We start from the raw sequence: 8,178 nt of genomic DNA, 5'->3' as shown, positions 1-8,178 counted from the left end.
GCTGGCTCCCATTGAATTCAACAAATCAACAATCAAACAACCATGAAAAAAAGTAAAGGCAAGCAGACAAAACACACACCACATTAACACATAGGAACAAGATGAAAAAGAGAAAAATAAATAAATAGGATGAATGGCTCTAATGAGAAAATACTTAAAGAATTACTTTAAAAAGCCAAAAGAAATAGGTATAGAAAAAGAGGGGAAAAGGGAAAGAAGAAAGAAAAAACCCTACACTATTGGGGGAGAGAGGCAATAAGGGAGAAGAGGTAAAGTGGTAGAAGAATGAGGAAAAAATACAAAAATTAAACAGGGAATGGGGAGAAACACAAGAAAGAATAAAATGGGAACCAGGAACAGGGCATAGAGAAAAAGTTGAAAGCTAGAACCTGGGAAGGGAAGAACAAAGAATAGTTTTAAAAAGGATGAAAAGGAGGAAAAAAAAATAGTCATTTTAAAACACAAAAACAAACAAACTAGGAAAAAAAGAAAAGTTCTATAAGTCTGGACATGGTGGGTCAGATCACGCAGGCTCCGTCAGAATGCACAAACTGGGATGGAATTTCTGCCACCCTAAAAGGAGGGTGGCAGTGAGGAATGGCTGCACCTGTGTTCACCAAGATGGTGTGGGGTATAAGAGTAACAAGGGGAATATTGCACCTTGCCAGTCCTCAGTGTCCAGTATGTCCTTGCAGTGCCCACATGAGGAACCTATTCTTAGATCCCTGGAATCTGGGAGAATGCTGTCCCTTTAAATATCCAAAATGGTTGAACTACTTGTAATCATTAAAATGGCTGTGACCTCCAAACAATCAAAAGTCCACAGCTCACCCCATCTGCCTCTTCCCTGCTTCCCCTTTTATTCACTAACCACCAATGCACTATTCCATGCAGCCAATGGCTAGCAGGGCTGAGTTTTAGGTAAATTCTTAGGTCTTAACACCACTTCAGAATTTCCAAGCTGTCAATCCTGTTAGGATCGCTGACAGACTGCTGCTCTGTATGTCTTCTTTTTGATGTTTTCATGCAAGTCTACTAGTTGGAATTTAGTCTACTTCTGTATCCTTCCTTTCAAAGCTCAGAGTTCCAGAATTATCTTCTGTATCTGTGGTACTTGTATCCCCTTTTCTTTTTTGAAGAACATCTCTGTAGTTTGTGTGTCTATTCTGGCATCTTACCCTGTTTGTGTTATATTTTGTTTATACTTTCCTCTTTCATTGGCATTTAGGTTGTTTTATATCTTTTCCTGTAGTGAATAATGCTGAGATTAACATTGCTGTGAGTATATCCAATTGTGTCACAGCTCTTATTTGTATAGGGGTCTTTTTACTGTATGCTAAAAGGACATGGAGATAGCATCATCTTATCTCCTCCAACCCCACTAAGCATGGACAGAATTACTATTTGCAGCCCAAATGCTTATTTATACGAGGTCAGAGGGCGGTCACTCTCCAAACTTTTTAGCAACTCTGAAAATAACCGACTTTTCCATAGCACTCACTACTTCTTTCCTGGGTTTGATAATTTATTGTAATGACCACAGAGAACCCACAGACAATACTCATGATTATTAGGTTTATTAGGGAAATAACTGGTCAAAATTTAGATTCAGGAACTCTCAGGAAACAATTATTCAATCAAGATAGGTTTCTCTAAGCCATTCCCTCAGGCGTGCCTCTCTTGGTCCCTTGGACTAAGGCAAGTGTTACAAAGCTCTGTTAGCGCTGCCAAAAGGAGCACCCTACTCCTCCAGCATGACTCTTAACCAAAGGGTTTCTCTCTTCATGGGCCAGCAAGCCCACCTGTTTGTCTCATGTCAGTTTCTCAGTTCTGTTGCTGCCATCTCTCTGCCTTTTCTCTGTCATCTCTCCGCTGTCTTCTCAGTGCAGAGATATTGGGTCTTAGGATGCACTCTACTTCCAGTTTCTTTTATGCTGACAGTGAAATCCCCTTTTCTGCTTCTAGGAGGGCTCACTTTAAGCCCAGCAAAGTGAGAAGACCAATCACCATATTGTTGTTGTTGTTATGTGCCGTGGAGTCAGACCCAACTCATAGCAACCCCTCCTTGGGTTTCCGAGGCAGTATCACTATGGAAGTAGATTGTCCCATCTTCCTTCCGAGGGGTGGCTGGTGGGTTTGAACTGGCAGCTTTCTGGTTAGCCGTCAAGTGGCTTTGGCACTACACTACCAGAGCTACCATCACCATATTAGGGTTCCAAAATCTTTATTTCCATGGTCCCTCCCCAACAAAGTTACCATGTATGTTATTTACATTAGTAACAAGCTATCCAATCCCCTTTGTGGACCACAAGCATCTTATATTTACAAAGTTCCACCTAGTCTTCTTGTGGATGACACAAAGGCCATTGCTAGAAGAACCATATCATACCTTCTTCTTTGTTCTTCTTCTTTAATAGAACTTTGATTATCTGAGGTTTTTTCAGTGTCCCCAAAATTTGTTATGTTGTATTTTCATTCTTGTTTGCTTCAATAGTTTTATTTCATTTTTTTATTTTTTCTATTACCCAATAGTTTTTATGCACAGTACTTTTAAGTTTCCACCTGATTCTTTTCCTTTTTTTTTATTTTAAATTTTATACCATAGTTATCTGTGAAGATAGTATTCTGAAGCTTTAAATTTTATTGAGAATTGACTTGTTGCCTAACATATGATCTATTCTGGAGAATGTTTCAGGTGTACTGAAAATAATGTATTATTGAGCTGCTATAGGGTCAAAAGTTCCTTGCACATCTATAAAGTCAAGTTTGTTGATTGTATTGTTAGATCTTCTGTATAATGTTAAGTTTACTTCTTATTGTTCTGTTTTTCACTGAGAGTGACATAGTAAAGTCTCCTAATATCATTGTTGACTTACTTCTTTTTCTTTTCAATTCTGTTCAAGTTTTATTTATGTATTCTGGGGTTTTTCATTGACTGCATAGATATTTATTGTAGCTATGTCCTCTTTTGGGAATGATCCTTTAATTAATACATACCGCTCATCTTTATCACTTCCATTGACATAATTTTAGAACCAAGCAATGTGAAGTCTTTGACAACTTCATTTTTTTATCCATTTATCATGATGTGGCTTATAGGTCTAGTTGTGAGGATTTTTGTTTTCTTTATATTCAGATGTAATCCATACTGCAGACTGTAGTCTTCAATCTTCCTCAGTAAGTGCTTCAAATCATTATCACTTTCAGCAAGCAAAGTTGTGTCATCAGCATATCACAGGTTGTTAATGATTCTTCCTCCAATCGGGATGTCACATTCTTCTTCATATAGTCTGTCTTCTTGGATTATTTGCTCAGCATAGAGATTGAATAAGTATGGGTAAAGGATATAAGCCTGACACACTCCCTTCTTGATTTTAAACCATGCAGTGTCTGCTTGTTCTGTTTGAACAACAGCCTCCTTTGGTTGTTTGAACAGAACATTCCCTATAGTAAGACTGGCAATTAACTCTGTGGTAGAATTTACTGTGAGTAACTGTGTAGCTGCTTTTTAAAGTCATGTACCTGGGATATTTCCACTGGAGCAGCATGAAGTAATCTTCTAGGAAAGTTTGCTCTCTCTGAGTCATGCAGAACTCTGATGTTGGGATTGGATAGTTTTGCCATTCTGCCAGGTTTAAAATGATCCCTTCTAGATGCAGAAGGGGAAACTCATAACAGGCTGAGAGAGACTCCCTGTTGAAGGAGATGCCCAGCTACGAGAGAGATACCTGGCTGAGAGATGGCAGCAATGGAACCAAGAGACACAAGACAATGCAGCAAACTTAGCTGGGCCACAGAGACAGAATCCAGGATGAGATTCTCGAAGCAAGAGAGGCATGTCTAAGGGCAAAGCAGAGGGGAGATTGTCCTGATCAAAGAACTGTATCCTGAATGTATTCCTAAACATAAATCGTAGTCTGTTGCTTCCCTAACAGACTGCATAATCTGTGAGTTCTGTGTGGCCACAGCAGTGAATTACCAAACCCAACAAAGAGATAGTGGGTGCTGCAGGAGGGACATTTGGTGTCAAGGTTGGTAAGGGTGGAGGGTGGCCATAATTGGCCTCATAGGAACAGGCCTTGAACTGCTAATAGTGATCCTGTCTTCTTCATGTATAGCTAAAGGAAGTAAAAATGTTTTGCCTTCCTGGCTATTTAGCAACTGGAGCTACTTTTTTGGGTTGAAAACTGCCGGGCCCTTTTAAGCCTTTGCACAGGGCTAGCAGTGGGAGTTACCAGAAAACTGTCTCTAAGAGATCTTTACAACCTACTTGCTTCAAAATTGGAGAGGATTGGCTTTTTCATGACTTCTAATATGTTATGGAACACCAATTTCCCTTATTGGGGCTGGACTTATTAAACAAATTGGAGGCACATGTTACCTTTGAGAAAGGAAAAAATATAATCACTGTACCACCAGAATAAGCTTATGCCCTGCATGCAGCACTGATGTCTGAGCCTATATCAACCTATATTGGCCTATTTGAGGAACTGTTCAAAAAAATCAATCCAAATGTGTTGGCCAAAGACATTTATAGGAAGGTAAAATCAGCCTCTCCTAGATTGGACAATTGAAGAAAGGGGCTTTCAGGCCATTGTGAACCAGAAGCAATATCCTTTGAGAAGGGAGGCTTTGGAAGACATAGCCCCATTGGTTAAGAGGTTTTTGGATATAGGAGTTTTGAAGCCATGTAGATCTGCTTTCAATACTCACAGACTCCTGGTTAAAAAGCCCAGGCCTAGGGATTGAATAAAGGTTTGTATAGAATTTGAGAAAGATCAACTAGATTGGGAGGACATTCACCCTGTAGTCTGAACACTTACACCCAGTTAGTGACACTCCCAGGAGAATGTTCTTTGTTTTCCATCTCCAAGTAATTGAAACTTTTTCTGCATACCGCTCCACCTCAAGTCCCAATCTCTTTTTACCTTCAAGTGGATGGAACTAACCACAAGTGTTAAAACCCGTTTTACCTGGTCTCACTTGCCTCCAGATTTCAAAAAAATCTCCTATTCTGTTCAGAGGAGCCCTGGGAAATAGCCTAAGGAAACTGACCCTAAAAAAGAGATTGTGTGCACAAATATATGGATGATATCCTTATAACCAGGATGACTAAAGAAGACTCAGATGCAAACACTGTCCAGAGACCTGATTTCCTTGCAGATTGAGTATGTAAAGTTTCAAGGAACAAGGATCAATCTCCAAACCCAGGTAATGTACTTGGACTTTGTTATCTCCCAGGGACAGAGGAAACTATCACAGGTTTGAAGGCATGCAATAGCTATGATGCTACCTCCCAGATTAAGAAAATAATTTTATCAGTTTCTAGGAATGGGTGGCTTTTACCACCTTTGGATACCTGGATTTGGTCTGATAGCCATACCATTATATAATACCCTGAAGATGGAGAAAGAAGAATCCCTTGTCTTATAAACAGATTAAATACAAAAGTCTTATAGAACTCTGCTAGGATTTCCCAATGTACTGAAACCCTTTGAAATATTTATGCATGAAAGACAAGGATTAGCGATGACTCAAACACTGGACTCATCCAGATACCTGTTGCTTATCTGTCTAAGCAATTGGATGAAATTTTGAAATGATGGCCTGCTTGCCTCTGAGTTGCCATGGCCACATGCAACTTGCTTAATGAGGTTGAGAAGTTCAGATTAAGGCAGCAGATCTTAGTTCAGATCTCTTCATTGTTGTATTCTTATTGGAGCCAAAGTTGGGGTTGGTCATTGGTTGATGGTAGGAATAATGGGTGGATATCAAACCATCGGGAGCTCTGGTAGCATAGTGCCTAAGGCACTTGACTGCTAACCAGAAGGCTGGTGGTTCAAACCCACCAGCCACTCCTCGGAAGGAAGGTTGCACAATCCTACTTTAGTGATACTACCTCAGAAGCCCAAGGAGGGGTCACTATGAGTCGGGGCCGACTCGACAGCACATAACAACAACAACAACATCAAACATCATACTGGACAATGTAAATGCTAATTTGAATGTCATGAATACCCTTATCCTGCCACTCTTCTCCCAGAGGGAAAGGATAATCTTTGCATGACTTCATAGAAATAATTAAAGAAGTATATTCCAGTCAACCATACTTATCTGTTATACCTCTCCAGAATGCAGACCTAGAGATTTTTAGACAGCAGCTGCTTTATGCATTAGGGTAAGTGAAAGTCTGGGTATGTGGTAGTGAACCCAGACTAAGTTTGGGAAAGTGTGGCCCTGTCCCCTGGACCTTCAATGCAGAAGGCAGAACTAGTAGCCTCAGGGCAAGTCCTCTGGTTATCCATGGATATGAGAAAGTACATTTTTCCAGCTAGTTTTGCATGCTCATGACCTTCATCATTAAATTGAGGGAGCGAGGACTTTTATATCTGGGAAAGAAGTACAAAATATACCAGTGATATTGGAGCTGTTAGAGTCTGTGAACAACCCCAAAAATACTGCAATTATTTTTTGCCCAAGTTACCAAAAGGGAAAAGGTGTTGAGGATAGAGGTAATATGAAAGAAGATGCTGAAGCAAAGAAGGTGACCATGGATAAGCTGCCATCTTTGTTCACATGAGTCCCCAACTTTAACAAAGAAGAACTGCTTAAGCCTCTCTACCAACCTGAACATTTGGAAAGGACAAGAAAGTGGGGGTATAACAAGGACTCTATTTATGATTGGCATTTTAATGAGGAAGTAAAGATTTTTCTCCCAAAGGACCAAAATGTATCAATCATCCAAGCCTTCCATTGAAACACACATCTTGGAAGAGATGCTACTCTGTACTGGGTAAAAATATTTCTAGGGGCCCCATGTCCAGCTAAGGCAGTAAAGGAGATCACCCAGAACTGTCACCTACGTTTGAAATATAATCCAAGTAAAAATGGTCCACACTGTTATGAGCCTGGAGTGCAACTTCGAGGTTCCACTTTGGGTGAGGACTGGCAAGTACACTTTAGAGTCTTGCCACAAGCACTCAGAAACTGTAAATTTATTTTAGTGTTGGTTGATACTTACTCTGGATGGCCAGGTTAATTCCCTCATCAGACAGAATGAGCTACAGAAGTAACCAAAATCTTATTAATGGAAATCACTCACAGATTTGGACTCATGCTTTAAATCTAGAGAAAAATGGACTAGATTTTGTCTCTCAGGTGACTCAATGAATATGTTTGGTCTTAGGGATCCGGTGTGGTCTGGATGTCCCAGTTGTCAGGAAAAGGAGAGAAGATAAACCCTGATATAAGGAAAACATAGATAAATTGTTTCAGGAAAATTACTTACCATGGAGTTAGATATTCTACTTGCTCTACTCAAGATACAAATAGCCCACTGAAACAAGCTCAAATTGATCCCCTTCAAAATGACATATGAGAGACCGTTACAAAGGAAGGATACCGTATCCATTCATATAATAACAGAATTAAAGGAAAGGAAGTGGGTAAAATCTTTAAACAATGCTTTAGAAACCATTCAACCATTCATCAGTATTCTTTTGTATGATTGCTTTATTCCACTGACATCCACTTACATAGGTTTCTACAGGAGACAGAGTCTTGATGAATATGTGGAAGAACAAAGCCCACAAGACCAACATAACATGAAGTGGAAACGACTGTACAACGTGCTGTTGACAACCTATTCTTCCCTGATATTGGCAGGGTTCACACCCTTTACACCTGAGTGAAGCCTGCAGCAGTTGAATCTGACCCTTCAGCTTCTTGGCTAGACCCCTCCTATCCCTACACTTCACTTTCAGATCTTAGATATTTGTTCAAAAAGAATGGATACTCTGTGGTCAATGCCATGAGACAAAGTATATGTGAACTGCTGTATGGAAAGTGAATTTGCTCTGTAAATCTTCACCCGGATCACAATTAAAAAAAAAAAAAAAGAATGGGTACAACAATGTGGGGAATTTGGATTTCCATATTTGATTTTAACCACTTTCTGGCCCTAGGTGAACTCCCTCTGGTAATTTTACAAGCAAAAGGAATTCTAACTTTAGAAGTAGGAGATACTCTCACTCTCCCTTGTGTTTTCTCTAGTCTCTTCCCACTACGTCCCATCAACTGGGTTAAAAAAAAAAAAAAAAAACTCAAAAGAGGAGAAGAAACAGTTTATAAGTTTAAGGAAAACCCACTTCTCTGGCTGACTACTCTATAGACCCGTAT

The sequence above is a fragment of the Orycteropus afer genome, unplaced genomic scaffold (assembly GCF_000298275.1).
Source record: "Orycteropus afer afer isolate SDZICR_OR568_19922 unplaced genomic scaffold, OryAfe1.0 scaffold01107, whole genome shotgun sequence".
Classification (NCBI taxonomy): domain Eukaryota; kingdom Metazoa; phylum Chordata; class Mammalia; order Tubulidentata; family Orycteropodidae; genus Orycteropus; species Orycteropus afer.
Note: the sequence above shows the minus strand (reverse complement) of the source record.